The 17,143-nt window shown below is 37.8% G+C and overlaps 1 pseudogene; it reads right to left on the bottom strand.

Moving 5' to 3' along the window:
- LOC119808081 overlaps nt 1-16,667 on the bottom strand; it is a 232,692-nt pseudogene extending 216,025 nt beyond the window's left edge.
- Between the last annotated feature and the right edge of the window lie 476 nt (nt 16,668-17,143).

The following is a 17,143-nucleotide window of genomic DNA, read 5'->3' as shown; positions in this document are numbered from 1 at the left end:
GAGCTAAATACAGAGAGACATTTCATTATATGGGCTGTCAGTCTAGACCAGAATGGACATTTTGATGGTATGACTTCAGGATTTGGATCTAAGAACATGATGCTTTGGAAAAGAGTTTCTTCTTTTGTTTTCACAGAGGACGAGACTCTGTGGATTGCTTCTATCCCAATATGGTATGATAGACCACGCCCTCCTGAAAGGTTGCTATGAACATCTTCAAAAAATTACTTCACTCAACTGCCAACTGAGAGGAACCTAGCACACAGGTTACACCATAAAAGACCTAAATAACAGCGCCCCCATTCAGCAGGAAGCAGTTTGGAGAGAAAAAACTGCGCCCATTTTCCCAAATATTGTTTATAAATGTTCTTTTACATTTAAAGGGGGAGATGATATAGATATGAATTTGCATTGGTATAGATTTTAAGGTCAATTTTGTTATATGTATATGTATTTCTGATCTTGATTAAGCTATTGTGATTGTAGTTCATTTTAAAAACTGTAATGTATAATTAGGAAATATAGGTTGTTAATGGATAATCATTGATAATAGTTAAGCTTGTAGTCATGTTATTAGATTTTCTAGATATGTAGAGATATATTTCAGTTAGATAAACATTCTTCATATCTTTCAAAGACTGCAGAATATGGCATTTAATGTTTTAATAACTTAGGGTTTTTCATGACAATGAGACACGTCTGCTCCTGGCAGCACCAATCTACTTCGAGAGGAAGATGGGCATCGAAGAGGCTACTTATGGAGTTTGTTAGCCATTTGGGCAAGAAACTGCTCTTGCCTGGACTATTGCATAAACTGGACATAGAGAACCCTCAGAGAGAGGACTGCTGAACTTGCCTAAAAGTGAGATGATCTTTCGGGATTCCTGATTCATGAAAGAGTCTGCGAGACATTCTGCAGGACACAGCAGAAAGTGACTGAACTGTCTTTGAAATTTCTTGCTTTATGGAAATGTCTGCTGGAAACTATGGGCCTGAAGGCCGAAGATAGATGCCCCAACGGTACAGAGGAACTTTGGGTGACTGTCCAGGCAGCGAGATGTCTCTGTCATTTCTAGAGTTTTGTAAGTTGCTTACTTCTTATTTACTTAAGTAATATTATATCCTTCTGGAGTCTTTGATGGAATTGAAGAATAAATAGATAGTTATAGATTTCCTTAGTTATGATAAAAGATAAAATAGATCTAAATATTGTAACTGTAATACTTGCTTGATAACTGTTTGTTATATGTAATTTTGCTATGTTAAAGTTGAAGCCTTTCTTTTTTGTTTAAACAGAAAAAAGGGGAAATGATGGAGGAGAGTTATCTGTCTATGTTTCTTTCATTGGTTAATTAATAAAGAAAACTGCCTTGGCCCTTTAAGAGACAGAAAATTAGGTAGGTGGAGTAGACAGAACAGAATTGTGGGAACAAGGAAGTAGAGTGGGGGAGACGCTTCAGGCGGTCGCCATAGTGAGTCTCCATGCTTCTCCTCTCCGAGATGGACGCAGGTTAAGATCTCTCCTGGTAAGCCACACCTTGTGGTGCTACCCAGATTACTAAATATGGGTTAAAGAAAGATGTGAGAATTAGCCAATAAGAGGCTACAGATAATGGGCCAGGCAGTGTTTAAAAGAATACAGTTTCCGTGTAATTATTTCGGGTGTAAAGCTAGCTGGCGGCCGGGTGGCGGGACGCAGCCCCGCCGCTTCGCCTTTCCGGACACAGCCCGCCGCTTCACACTACATATATCCATGTTCAATTTTCCTGTGAGTCTTCATATAAAGTTCCCAGTCTTTTATCTTTTCTTAACATATTATTGTCTTTAAGGAATATGTGTTTCTCTCAGAAGTAGTCACTCATTGTCCTTGAATGTACAACATTTTCTAAATGTGTATATACTCCAGATGCCATATCTCTTCCAGATACTAAGAGGACATGCTTCACAACTTGATTTTAAGACAGAGGGATACAAACTGTGTGGTGGGAGAAGAGTGTAAACAAGGGAAGTTAGAAACTACATATAGGGAGTTATAGCCATAGTGCTGTCCAAGCTTAGTGTGGGAGTCCATGGGGTATTGAATGGGAAGAGTATTACATGTGCAGAGAACCATTCTATCAGAGAAAGATATTGTTCAGGCTTAGAAGGACACCCAGTCAGGGCCTGAAAATGATGATGAGCACAGGAGAGGTGTCAGAAACTAGAGGGAGGTGGGTGCGATCAGAAAACGATTGACCTGAAAATCAATGACAACAGTGACTCTGAAGCAAATGGTCATAGTGCTTGCATTCAGGTGTATATCAAGTAGTCTGCAAAAGAGATACAAAGTATGAACCCACCTTTAATCTTATCCATTAATATGAGTATATCTCATGTAATAACACCAAATATATGTCTATATGTATGTTTCGATTAAGCAGTAAAATTGTCTTAATGATAATAGTCAATCAAAATAGTATTTTATTTCACAATTTTGTAGACGTGTGGCACAGAACACTCTCACACATTAGTTATATGGAGTGTATTTGTTTTATATAAAAACAGGCAGAAAAGAATTCATTGTTACCCAGATCCCAGGGTCAGGAATGATGCTGGTGGAGGTCAGTGTCTGTATGTGCTGCACTTGCCCCACACTTGAGGGAGTCTACATAGAAACCCCACATTTGTTTTATTTAAGGGAATAAACGCTTCAAAGGCAACACATCTGTTTTATGGTTGGATTGACAGTGTCTGAGTACTTTCAGCGAGCTACTTCCTTCATGAAGTATGTTCACATCCTTCATGAAGTTGCGTTCTCAGAACAATCTACATTAATTATTGGAAACAAGACATGATACATAGTGATAAATGGATATATGTGGGTCTGTTCCTGGCTGCCCTAAAGCAATCCCTTTTCACAATCCTCTGGAACCAATTTTCCAACCCACTACATTGTCTTAGAGCAAATAACAATAGAGTTTATCTAAAATCTAATTCTTGCACTTCTGGCTAAACCTCTGTGGGCATCCATAATTTCTTATCTTTACATGTGTGTGACATTTTGGGATTACTCATAGGAAAGGCACATCATCATTAAGAGGGCTTCACTAAGTCTAATGTTGTGGGGTAGATCTCTTGAGTTTGGTTTGTTTATTGATTACTGAAGAGCAGTGGGAGACCACACAATAAGGTGTTAATTGTCTGGAAAAGGAACAAACCCTTGGATACTGGACACACAGTAACAAGAGCCTCTGGGACTCACATCAGCTCACAGTCAGTTTCTTCATGGCCCTGTATATAGGAGAGTTTTGGTCTACAGTTTTATTTCTAAAATGCTGTGGAGAGTTTTCCCAAAGAGGAGAAAAAAGAGAAAAAAGAAAGGCACACAGGAAGAAACATTTATTTGCTTAGATTCATAGAATTAGCAATATTCAAGACAGAAATAAATGGACAAAAATGATTTCTCAATAGCAAATGAAGTGCCATACCTTGCAAAACTTTTCACTTCCAATTATGATCCTTTGAGATCAGGCTGGAGATATTGGATGTCAGCTGTAATATGTCTTATGTTTTCTCTTATAGCAACTGATTAGAATCTTCCTATGCACTTTATACTCTCAACTTTTAAAGGTCTTTAGGATGTTTACAAGCACCCTCTATTTGGGTTACAAGGATATACCACCCAAGAGATGCATCAGCTTTGAAGAAGATCACAATGGTGAACAGAAAAGGAAGCAGCAGTGACCCATATCCTGGTAGCCAAGAAGGTTATTGTTCAGGGTCAGAGTTATAGCACCAGCTTTTCTCTATCTGTCACAAACAAAGTTGTCAGGATCTCCATTCTCCATCAACTGTGAGTGTGATATGTGCCCAGACCACTTTCACAGAAGTATGCAAGGACTAGAAGAAAACACTGAATACCAAGTGATTTGGAAACTAAAACTGCTCTTGTTCCTAGTGACTAGCTAACGACTAGTAATGTTGAATTGATAAACATGTATTATTGCCTCCCCCTGCTGGTGAGATTGTTAAAATGGGGACTTGATTGAGTCTTTGCCCAAGTAGGGTTCTGATAAAAGGAATAATGATTAATTCAGTCCTGCTTCCATGGAAGAATTATTGGGAGATTCTATCATATCCGTCAAACTTTTGACTATATTTTATCTTCTAAGAGAAAATCTGCTCTGTCCTGACAAGATAAAAAGGTTTTTTCTGCTTTGTAGAAGAGCAGGACACAGTTCTTCTGCTGACAGTTATAAGTGGCAGCGTCTTCAGCTTAAGTGCTGTAGACTGTGAGAAAGTAAGATGTTCCAGACCCACTACCACTGAAGTGGACTGGAACTCCAGAAGCCAGATTTATGTACCATGAGCCAGGAGCTTAGGGGAGACTCCTGGTTTCTGCTTTACCAGTAGAAGGATACCAAGGATGCCACTTGAACTGGCCCTGAGGTGATACTGACCCTTTCTCCCTGAGAAACATCCAAGAAATCAGGAGACTAGGTGAGAACAGTTTCTCCATTTGATACTATGGTTGGAAAGATGAAAAGAGAAATAAGTTCATAGGAAATGGGATTTCAGAATATTTTTATGTCACATACTTGGTAAAGAAATAAGAAATGATACAAAAAGTTAGAGGAGGAGAACAAGGAAAGGAATGAAGAATATTTGTAACTTTAAAAGTAAAACTTCTGTATGGAAAGATTCTGAGTGTCAGATTGGGGCCTTCTCTCTTTTTATCCTAAGACACCGAATAGCACCAAGTTGTAACTTTGCATCAACAAACACATTATGATGTCTCACTAAAAATATTTCTTTTCAAAGTTTATTCTCTTAAAAGAAAGTCTGAACTATCTGTGTTTGCTGAAGAGTAAATATGCAAAAATCGGGGAGTAGGCTTGGATGCCCTTGGCCTCACGAATAAAAGTGTCTATTCACTAACTTGTAGTCTTTAAGTTGATAAAAAGTGAAATCTCTGAGTGTTGTTTTAATTTTTTCTCTACAGTATTGCTTGCTACTTGTCCATTGTATTCTCCACATAGATTTTCATAACCAGTCTTAATTTTACTCCATGGCATTTGGTTCTGTTCTTCAGTGTGTAGAATTTATTTTTTTCCTTTCTAAAGTTCAGCTAAGTATGACTCGTTTTAGTGTACATTGCATATTCTCAGTCCCAGATTTTTCTCCTCATTAAGTGGGAGCTCCTCAGTTAAGCTCTGCTCATCCATTCCCACTCTAATCAACTGGCTCAGAGTTCATATTCCCTGGGAAATCCAGTGTGCCAGTGTATATTCTACTACTCAGGTATTTTTCCAGGGATATTTCCACAGAAGTCACATCCTGATAAATCTTCATTTCTGAAAAGAAGGAAACATGAATATTAATTTTGTAGAATCTGTCATGAATCTACCATTTGCCTCACACTTTTTTCAAGAGGAGCTCGTGTATTTAACCCTCTTGAGCCAAGACTGTTGTTATAAACAGGAGTGAACATCAGGGAGACGTTCTTCTTCTCTGGAGATAGTGAATTTTTGGAATTGCCAGATTCTAGAGGCTGTGTCAATGGGTTCAGAACAGTCTCAGTGAAGGGGTTGGAGGCCTGGAGACATTGTGGATGCCTAATTAGATGAAGAACCCAGGAACCCCTTTCTCTTATTTATAGTGTTAAAGTGGTTTCAGCACCAAGACTATTGTCTTTGAATAAATAAATGTGTTAATATTGCCCTCTGTTGGAATAATAGGTAATAGGCCTAGTTGGAGCCAAGAGGAAAAACTGCACTATAAATCCTAGTGTGTTTGGAAGAAAAAAAAAAACTTATGAAAACATGAAGGCTGGAGAGTTCTTCACTCTGCTTAATAAGAGAAAAAAAGCAATAATTGTGCAAATAGTATCATATACACATTAATAAAAACAGAACACATACCCTACTTCTTGTTATCAAGTAATAAAGAAATATCAATAAGAAGGCATAAAACATAGATGCAAAAGTGCATACAGTGTGTAATTCCTACAAATATACTCTGTCCCTATCCACAGATGTTATATCTGACAGTGGGCATACAACAATTAAAATCATATAGATCAGAAATATTATAAGTCAAATTTTCACTTGACAAACATATCCTACCAAACAATCAGTTTGTGAGCAATGTATTAGAAATTGCTTAATGGTTTCACAAGACCCACTGTGACCCTGGATCTGGGGTAGAGAAAATGGCTCTCAGTGGCAGTGAACATGCCTCTGCCATGTTTTGACTGGGCAAAAAGGCTAGACCATGGAGTTGGTCCTAACCATGCCTTCTTAGCATTTAACAAAAATTTTTCCTGATCAAAAAATAATTACAAATACACAATAAAGACAGATTCAGATAAAACAGATCTCTAAATGGGTCACAGGGCTAGATAATATATGTAGGCTTGGTATAGAGAAGAAAAAGAATATAGACAGTTAAAAAGGAAGTAATGGGTTTAAAAAATAAAGTCTTTAAAGAGACTGTGTTGCAGGGAGGGACCCGCTTGTTTTGTTCCAGCCGCCCGGCTAGATTACACCCAAAATAACCACACAGAAACTGTATTAATTAAAATCCTGCTTTGCCATTAGTTCTAACTTCTTATTGGCTAACTCTTACATATTAGTTTAACTCATCTCCATTATTCTGTGCATCACCATATGGCAGTGACTTACTGGAGATTCTAACCAGTATCTGTGTCAGGTGGAGGATCCATGGATTCTCTCACTCTGCCCTTCTCCCTCCCAACATTCAGTTCTGTTTTCAATGCCTACCTAAGTTCTGCCCTATCAAAAGGCCAAAGCAGTTTCTTTATTCATTAACCAATGAAAGCAACACATACACAGAAGGACCTACTACACCAGACTAGGTTACAGACAGTCATAGATAAAGGTGTAAAGAAAAAAGTTTTTGTAAAGATGGAATATACAAAGGGAGTATGAATTATATATATTATTGTGTTTTCACTGAATTTTTTTTTTTACTACAGAGAGATATTTGATTCTGGGGGCTGCTATTCTAAACCAACATATAGTTTTTAAATGTATCTTGACTTCAAAATTTGGGTATAAGGATATATTACTTTGGAAAAGAGGTTCTGTTTCTGTTTCCACAGATGATGAGAACCTGTGTATTCTTTCCAGAAATGTGATGGAACAAGACTCCCAACAAAAACAAAAAGAAGTTTGAAGAGAACAATGCCCAAATTTCCATTATTCTTTATAAATATTTACATTTAAAGTGGGATATGATATAGAGGTGAATGCTTTGCATTACTATGGATCTTGGCTTATTGATACAAATTTAAGGTCAATTTCTTTATATATAGTTCTTGCTCTTGATTAAGGTACTGTGTTTATGCAGTTCATTTAAAATGTAATGTATAATTAAGAAACACAGGTTAATAGATAGTCATTTATAACACTCAAGCTTGTAGTCATATTAGTTAGGTTTTCTAGATATATGGAGATGTATTTCAGATAGATAGATAATCTTCAAACTTTTCAAGTAACCTATGGAATAGACATTTTTTTTCTTTTTTTTCATGGTTTATTTTTTTATATTTAAAAATTTTCCATCTCCTCCCCTCCTCCTTCCCCTTCCCCCTCCCCTCCTCCTCCCCCTTCCCTCCCCCCTCCTCCTCTCCCTTCCCTCCCTCCACCTCCGACCATACCTCCTCCTCCCTCCCTCTCCCAGGCCCCAAGGAGCCATCAGGGTCCTTTTAATGTATTTAAAGATCTTAGAAACTTTTCAGGAGCAAAGAGTCTCATCTGCTACTGACAGTACCAATCTACTTTAAGAGGATGATAGGTATCAAAGAGGCTCCTTATGGAATTTGTTAGCCATTTTTGGCAAAGAGAAGTGCCCGTGCCTAGACCTCGTGATGGTATACCATATGAAAATGGATTTCCAGGACCCACAGAGAAATGACTACTGAACTTGCCGTAAAGGAAACAATGTTCCTGTGGCATTCCTGCTTTGTGAAAGAGGTTTGTCAGACATTCTGCAGGGCCAGGAGATAAGTTATTGACAAACTGCCAATAGACGCAAAAACATCTTTCAAATTTCCTATTTCATGGAAATGTCTGCTGGATACTTTGGACTGTAGGCCAAAGATTGGATGCTACAATGTTACATAAGAACTTTGGGTGACTTTCAGGCAGTGACATTTGTCTGTCAATTCTAGAGTTTTAGAAGTTGCTTACCATGTACTTCCTGTTTACTTAAGTAATATATTCTTTGGAAGACTTTGATGGAGTTGAAGAATAAATAATTATAATTATAGTTTTCCTTAATTATGATAAAAGATAAGGTAGATATAAATGTTCTAACTGTAATTCTTGATGGATAATTGACTGTATATGTAATTTTACTATGTTAAAATTAAAATCTTATTTTTTTATTTAGACAGAAAAGAGATGATGTGGGAAGTCCTTCTGCATATGTGTTGTTTTTATTGGTTAATGAATAAAGAAGCAGCTGTTGACCCATTGCAGTGCAGAAAAGGGTAAGGCAGGAATTCCAAGCACAAAGACGAGGAGAGACCATGCTGCTACAAGTGGAGACAGATGATGGAAACTTGCCAGTAGGCCATGACCTCATGGTGTTGCACTGATTAATAGAGATGGGTTGATTTAAGATGTAAAAGTTAGGTAGAAATATGCATAAGCTAACAGGCTAAGCAGTGTTGTAATTAATATAGTTTCTCAGTGATTATTTAGGTCTGGGCAGCTGGGAAATGAACAAGCAACATCTGCCAACAAGAATGGTTTCTAAAAGCCAGTACAAGCAGCAGGGATAAACACTGGTCCCATTGCCAGTGGCCCTGGAGTCTGCCCCATCCTTCCAAGTGTCACCCACATTCAGAGGGCTTAGTTTGATCCTATGTTGGATCTTTCCCTATCTAACTGGAGTTGATGAACTACAATTAACTCAGGTAATCTGTTTCAGTGTGTTTCCCACATCAAAGTTTTGACTCCTTGCTCATGTTCTCAATCATTCCACTCTTCACCTGGACTTTGGGATCTTAGGTTAGGGCTCTGTGTGGATCTCTACCTCTGTTTCCATTAGTTGCTGGATGAAGGTTCTATGGTGACATTTAAGATATTCATCAGTTTGCCTACAGGGCAAGCCCAGTTCAGGCACCGCCTCCACTATTGCTTAGGGTCTTAACTGGGGTAATCCTTGTGGATTCCTTGGAACTCCAGCTCAAAGGCACAGAGAATATTCACCAAAATCATAGAACAACTTTTGCAACCTAAAGAAGGATATCCCTATGAAGGTACAAGAAGCATGCATCTTGTTTTAAACTTATCTATGCCCAATTATACATTGTCAGTATATGTTAAATAGGGAATTCTCCATTTGAGCTTGTTGCAGGAGCTCCTTCCGCTCCTTCAGCCAAGAGCCGCTGAGATACCAGCCCATTGGGGCGTGGTCTCTCTCTTTAAAAACCTCAGCCACTTCTCGCTACTCCTGCTCTGGCTTCCGGCTCAGCTTCCGGCGACTAGGCTCCCTACCTGATTGCGCAGAGGGCTGTTGTCTGGGACGGTGATCTGTAAGTTTTTCCCCTTCAAATAAATAATCATTCTATTAATCATAATTCCAAACTGGTGTGGGATTGTTTGTGACTTACGACTTCATGAGCTCACCTATAGAACATATTTATTAGTGCGCATGAACTTAAGTGATATAGTCTGGATTCATATATTGTCCTGGCTTAAGGCATGCTTTTATGAATGAGATTGATTAGAAATAAGATTTGATGAAGGAGATTCTGAGGAAATAATCATATTCCTATATCTTATATCAGGTATAATATTCCCCTGAGTGTTCTAGGTTGTTAATGTATCCCAAAGTACATTATTTAGAGAGGAAGTTTTATGTGTGCATATTTATATATACATAGTCCAAAACATGTGGAGTCCCAAGTTTTAAATCTATTCCCAATGCTTACCTGTTTTTTGATCATAACCATCTTGAGGTTTGATAAATACAGCTTGCTTAAGAGCTGCAGAGACTAGGCTATGTTTTCTCTATAGTCTGAGCTTATCTACAAGTGGTTTGGGCCACCACAGGATCTCTTGTTACAACCTTTATGAGAACGCTATAGATCAAGTCTTTATTTCATCCTTTAACAATCCTACATGATCCCTTTGGAACATTCAGAAAGTGATTTATTATAATTATTGGGACAGGAACAAGAAAGGGAGAATTGGGGAGGCCTCAATGGTTGGACTATCCAAACTATGAAACTTTGAACTCAAGGTCATATTCTCTGAAAATTCTTAATTTATCTTAATGATAACAGAACCGTGAAAGTGTAAACTACAAACATTAACAGGGAAATAATTCCCTGTACTGATTCGATAAACCTCAACTTCAACAGTAAGAATTCTCATTAGGAGATTAAACGGAGACAAAATAGGGAAAGGATGTGTCAACATAGAGAGTAGTAATACTCAGGTGTGGTCACAGGAGCTTCATTTCATGGGACCTAGGAGTGGCAAGGTGTGGAGCACTTCTAAGCTACTGGCGAGATCAAATCCACACAGTCTGATGCTGGTTGACTGACATTTAGGATTGTGAGATATTATGTTCTTCTTGAATCAAACTACTAGATCTAGGTAAATTTCTACAACAGTCTTTGGAAACAAATACAAATACAAATGGGGCTCAGGTAAAAAGAAAAAACTCTCTTGTTAAATCTGCCCTTTTGACCTCATTTTATAATCACAGTGGTTCACTTCCTAATGCTAGCATACGAAGGGATGGACATTTTTATATGGTAGAAAGAAACTGTATGAAACTCCACAGTGAAAACATGAAACACATGTCAGTTCTATAATGGACATTAATGACTTTGAGAATGATATTTGACTAGTAGTATCATGTATAGCATGTTAACTCTAAAACATCCAAAGCAAAACAGAACACAGTGTACATGATCTTTTCTAATAAAAAGAACCATGCTTCTTTGTGGATCATAGATATCCTTCCTTTCCATACCAGAGAGAAGGTACACATTTCAACAGAATGTACAGGTGTTTTACCACAGAATCACATGGTCACTAAAGCCAAAGCAGAAATTTCAGAACTTAAATATATTATATACAATCTGTATTATAATATAATCCAAGAGAACAATATACAGCATACAATACAGAAGAAATGACAGATCCAGAAAGAAGATGTGAAAGTCACAGCTTCCCACTGAGTTTGCCCCAGAGCATGAGCATGCTGGCCCAGAGTTCCATCCTTAAAATTTCCACCTTCCCCCCATGCATATAAAGCTCCTACAGCCTCAATTTGCTTCCAACTACAGATAGTGGTTTAGGCTGATTTTTCATTTGTTCGTTTCTCTTCCTTCCCTCAGTCAATGACTCTGACATTACCTGCAATAATCTCTTTTGTAAACCTTTCCTGTCCTCTCAACTATAAATAAATGAACAAACACTGCAGATGTGTGGTAACCCATGTGTGATTCAGTTTCAACTTGGAGTCCAATTCTGACTTAAAAAGTCAACTGAGTTCAAAACTTATGTTCTCTGCTTGTTCCAGCATCCTTGATGGCTGTGAGAAAGTTCTGATTAAGCCCATGGGAAGAGCATTTTGCTCATCAGAAGAGGACACTCTATCTATAAGGAAGAATATCACTGATTCCAAACCTTAGGAACATTGAAACAGGATTTGAAACTGCTTACTCAAGGACAGGAATGGTTTTGTGGTTAGCTTCTGACTGACCATTTATGCTGTGGTTGTTCTGCTTTTGCATATAAGCAGACTCTGAAATAAACTTGTGGCTGTGTAGAGTAAACTGGCATTTCCTCAAATGGATCTTTTGTTTTCTGTCTCAGTTTCCTTCAGTCTGACATTTCCTTAGTCCTCGTACCCCTACCAGATATCCCCAGCAACTGTTGGAGCCAGCACTGAAAAGAGGTGCTAGTCATGGAGCAGTACATGTGGATTTTCATGATGGATACCATGGGTTTAAAAGAGTGCACTTGGTAAAAGTGGAACTGTGGTGTATTTGGGAGCCCTTACAGGGTGTACTGATAAAAGTGAGTAAATGCAAGGTGGAAAATAAAAATACAGTAAAAAGTAACTTGAGTTTAAGTGAACTGTTATTTATGGTTTAAGTGGTAATAGTAAGCAGCTGTTTGTATATTTGTTTAAAGGTATGTTAAAAGTCAAAGTTGTCAAGGTAGACCATCAACAACTGTGTAAATTTTTAGAATTTGTACATTTACTTATAAATATGGTCAAAGGTTAGGGTACTTAGGAAAGGAAACGGAAATTGCTTCAATTTCTGAAATGTGTAAAGGATGTGTACCCCTGGTTCCTTACAGAAGGTACCTTGAATCTAGAGATTTAAAAAGGATTGTAAGTGAATGAGCATTCTTCTTGGTCTGTGGTTTTGGCTGTTACTATGTTGCTATTCTGTTTTATGTGTTCATGTCTCTGTAAAGCTTAAGCACTACTTGGTACCCCTGGTTGTCTGTTATTATTGTCCGGTTTTGGTCTATTAACCTTCTTTGCTATCATAGAGGAGATGAACAAAATAGCCTCTGCCTCTGTCCACCTAAACATTTTTTATTGAATTCATTCTAGACCTTGGGTTTCTGAAAGAAAAAGTTTTAAAAAGAGAGGCATGGCAAGGGCCTCCCTCCATGTTCTCTGACTCACAACCAGCCAGCAGCTCCTGCAAATTGTGGGGGTAAATATGCTCATTGGGCTGAGAGGAAAATTTGGGGAGGCATTGCTCATGGAACAGGGTGATGGGGACCCTGACTGCTTGCAGTTGGAAAATTACAATGATGTGAACACATAGAATCTGAGATTGTGACCAGAGAAGTTGACCAATTTCTTTGCAGGAACACTGGCAGCCAAGGATACACTCTGTGCCCACCAGTGCTGTTCCCCTCCTTTCCTTCTACTAACCCAATTCTCTTCACTTCTTGATAACTGTGGTCTCTTCTGATGACCAGCAGCTTTCCATCTTAACCTTTTTCTGTCCTGATACTGCTTGAAAAAAATGTTGGATTATACAACCTGTGCATATTGGGAAGCATTGTTTTAATTTCAAGATGCATTGTGTTTGGGAGAAATTATGCTTTTGTTTTTACAGGAAAGAAAAATATATGGTTTTGATTATTTAGATCCATGGATTTATAAATATTTGTCATCTTTTAATTGGGTGAAAATTACTGATTAATAAAAAAACTGTTGCTAATCCCAAATGTTTCACATTGCTGTGGGTTTTTACATGATGATGCAAATTAAAGTATTCTTATTTTACATATATATAATTCTGCTTTTCTTTAAATATTTAATTTATGAAATGTTCTGTATACTGGAAGAACTCACATAAGACCAATTTGATGGAAATTTACAAGTTGTCAGAATAGAGAGGAAAGAGAGAAGAAAAATGCAGAATATTTGTGTTAAAAATTAGATTATGCTTTTGAAAGGCGAAAGGATAACTGAGATCCTGAATTCAAGTTAAAAATTAATATTCATATTGCAACCATCTGGGTTTCATGGTTCTATATGATTGGCCTCTTATGAAATGACAGAAGCTAAAGCTCTTAGCTATTCAGACTTTGATAGAGAAGTCCAACCATGTTTCTTAAAAACTGTCAATATCACATCTGAGGTCTATAAATTAAAAATGTAGTCTAACTGTACCCATAATGGTCTATAAATAGGAAAAAAAGCTTATATTATGAGTCTACATAAATTCTGAGGGTCTGAAAACATAAAATCCTTAGGATATCATTGCAGGCTGTAAGGATACGTGAAGGGAGCCAAAGCTTGGATTATATGGGTCTGAGTGGATATTCCTAAAAATACAGACAATTTATAAGAAAAAAATGGTTTAGATACATATAAAATATTACACAAATTTCTTTCCCCTTATTACCAGGGTTTCAAAATTCTGAGATTAACATTAATAGAGTTCTGACAAAGCTAACAAAGCAATGCCTGCTTACTGTTTGGGTCACAAGCTCAAGATTTTAAATTTCTTTTGGTTGTCTTTTGAATATAGGGTCACTTCAGCTTAACCCAAATCCATAGCTTGGCTAAATCTCAAGGATATGAATCTATTCCTGTTGCTTTACAAATACTAGTTACCGCTTTTTCTAAAATTGGAATTTCAGTACTGATTGATAATGCTAATGTATATGAAACTCTTGTTATTTTATAAAAAGGAGATCATACAAATCAGAAAATTGAGAGTCATAAAACAGATCTACTTCCAGAAGTCAAGAGGATTATGGTATTTTTTTTTTCTCTGCTGGTCTTGGGACACTTTCCCTTTTACAATTTTGAGACTATGAGTCTACAAGTTTCAAATGAGTTCATACATTTTAACTTCTCTTCCTAGATTGAGTCTGTCTTGACAGTTTTTCATTTGGCTGACAAACACATGCAAGCATAAATTGCTGATTAAAACTTTCTCCAAATGACTATGAGCTCTAAACTTGCTGAAAACTGATATGGAGAAATCCAGTCAATGTGATTGGCTGTTTTTTCACCTTGTCAATAATCAGATGCTTCTAAGTTTCCTCATTGCCCATGACCAAAATTTTACCCTTCCAGGGCCCTGAGAACAATATCCTATGGTCAGTAGAAAGTAATTGCAGAAGTGATTATATTATCTCCCCCGGAATGTTAAATCAAAAGGGAATTTTATCATAAAAACATGAAATGTAACACTAATTTGTCCCTATTCTCATTTCCAAGTTGATGCCTTTAATAAATGGTAATTTCTTTCTAGGTATCATTGAGCTCATTATGCTAAAATCTCATTATTATTCCCTGGATCATATTCGTTTCAAGGTTTTGAGACGATGTTCTATGCAGGAACAAGGAATTTTCAAAGGGCATATGGAAGTCTTAAAACTAAATTTAAAATAAAATTAAAAAGTGTGAAATTATATCCTCATTCACCACATATGCATTATATTTTAAATTTATTCTTTTTAAAATGTAGATATCTGTGAGAAATCTGCCAAGGATACATTTTTGACAACACATAATTTGCTAAGTGTTATGGAAGAATTCCTTGTGCTTGATTATGGAAGGGTTCCAAATCTACTTCAATATGGGGAGAAGGCATATTTGTGGTTTTCACAGAATGAAAATGAAGCTCACAGATGCAGTATGTGGAGCTGAGATATTCTGATCCTAAAATTGACAATGATAATTCAGAAAAGTCAGAGTGAGACATATTTGGCCTATGCTCCTGGTACACTGATCTTTTCATATTGCTGTTTGGGGAAACAAGAAATTGTGGTCACAGTCAAGGCTATATGATTTTTAAATTGATCTGCCACTGCAGAGTTCCTGATTGCTCAAAAAATTTTTATGTTCAGCATGACAAAGAAATTCCTTTGGTTTGCAAAGAATATTGCCTTTGTGGGATTTCTTGGAGTATTTCCAATACTAATAATGGTGTATGATAAGCAATTTACATATTATAATAAGTTATTGCTTCCTCAAGGTAATTGGGTAGATGATACTGCACACCCCTCAATGATTTTCTCCATGCATGAAGGAATTGCTTGAGTCTAATAGAACTTTGTAATTGAAATGATGTACAGAGATTACCCAATTGAAGTACAACATCACAGGGACATCACAGTACATTCTTGACTGGTCAATATTTTCAGGCTCCACCTTGATAATAATTCTTTTTGTCTTGGTGGCTCTACTTTTGTCTTCACCAGCCGCCATTCCAGACTCCACTGTGTCTTTTCTGCTTCCAGTAGTTGAAGCTGAATCATCAGGTGCCTGGCTGTCGTCTTCTCTGTATTTGTTTGTGCAGAAAATGTTTTGGAAGAATCCTTTTCACCAAGTTCCACTTTGATGTTACTATCTTTGCCATCTTTAATATCTACTATTCCGTGGTAAGCTCTCGCAGTACTTTGGTATAAATGTCTGTTAGTGAAGGTCAGCACATGCTCGTCTAGTAACTTCTCACAGCTGAAGCCAAATCCACAAATATCACATTATGATAAAACTCTGCCCATGTTCTTTCAGAGTAGATTATTTAGACATAGAACTTATTTACACACATCAAATATCGGCTCAGAAAATTAGCTTATTTAATGCATGGCTCAGAAAAATTATCTAACTGTAGAGATTCTTAGTTGGGCTCTCTATTATGTAGTGTATGCACCATCGAACTGGGCTCTGAACACCACCTGCTGGCTTCAGTGCCATTCCTAGCCATGGTGTCTTCATACATTCTCACTCCAAAGATCATCTTGCTGTTCTGTTTCCTTGAAGCAGAATACTAACACTTTGAACAGAACAATCTGCGTCCTGTAAGTCTTCCAAGCAGTCAGGAAATGGTACAGCTGAAGGTAGTTCATTGCCACTTTGAATTGCTCAAAATTGGAATGAGCAGTCATAATCTTTCCTAAACACATGAACTACAAAAGGAGATCAAGACACTCAGCGCTTATTTTCGTGTTGCTGCGATTCAGCTGTGCAATACTGTGCTGATGGTTCATGAAGAACATTCTAAAACAGGAGCTGCAGGCAGCCAAGAACGCTTTGTGTGCCTGGAAATAAATGTCATCGACAGCAATGCAGCAGTCCCAGAGAAAACCCCATTCTCTATGGTTGTTGAGCTGCTGAAGGACAAAGCTGCTCTGGCTGGGCTTCTCCATCTTCTAGTAATCAAACCTGCTCCTGACAGCGTCCAGAGTTGGAAAAATGTCTTGTCAAGCCATGAGATCACGTGGACTGGAGACTCAGGTGGAGAGGCAGCCAAGAGCAGCTGCTGAGTTCAGACCCGTGCCAGCATACTCCAGCCACAAGGGCTCCTGATTGCCACCCAAGTGGCTCACCCCCTCTCCCAGAACTTCTACTTGTAAAAGCCCACCACTGGAGGCGAAAAGCAGTTTCTTTTCAGGAATCGGGGGTGAAAGAACAAAAAATCTCGTCCACAGAAAAATCCCTAAACTCCAGAGACCTACCACTTTTTTTTTTGGTTTATTTTTTATATTTAAAAATTTCCATCTCCTCCCCTCTTCCTCCCCCTTCCCTCCCCTCCCCTCCACCCATACCCCACCTCCCTCCCTCTTCAGGCCAAGGAGCCTCTGGGGTTCCTTTTGAACCGTGCTGAGGAGAGGGTGTGGAAAAG

Source organism: Arvicola amphibius, chromosome 2, assembly GCF_903992535.2.
Source record: "Arvicola amphibius chromosome 2, mArvAmp1.2, whole genome shotgun sequence".
NCBI classification, from domain to species: Eukaryota; Metazoa; Chordata; class Mammalia; order Rodentia; family Cricetidae; genus Arvicola; species Arvicola amphibius.
Note: the sequence above shows the minus strand (reverse complement) of the source record. Positions and strands in the feature narration are given on the sequence as shown.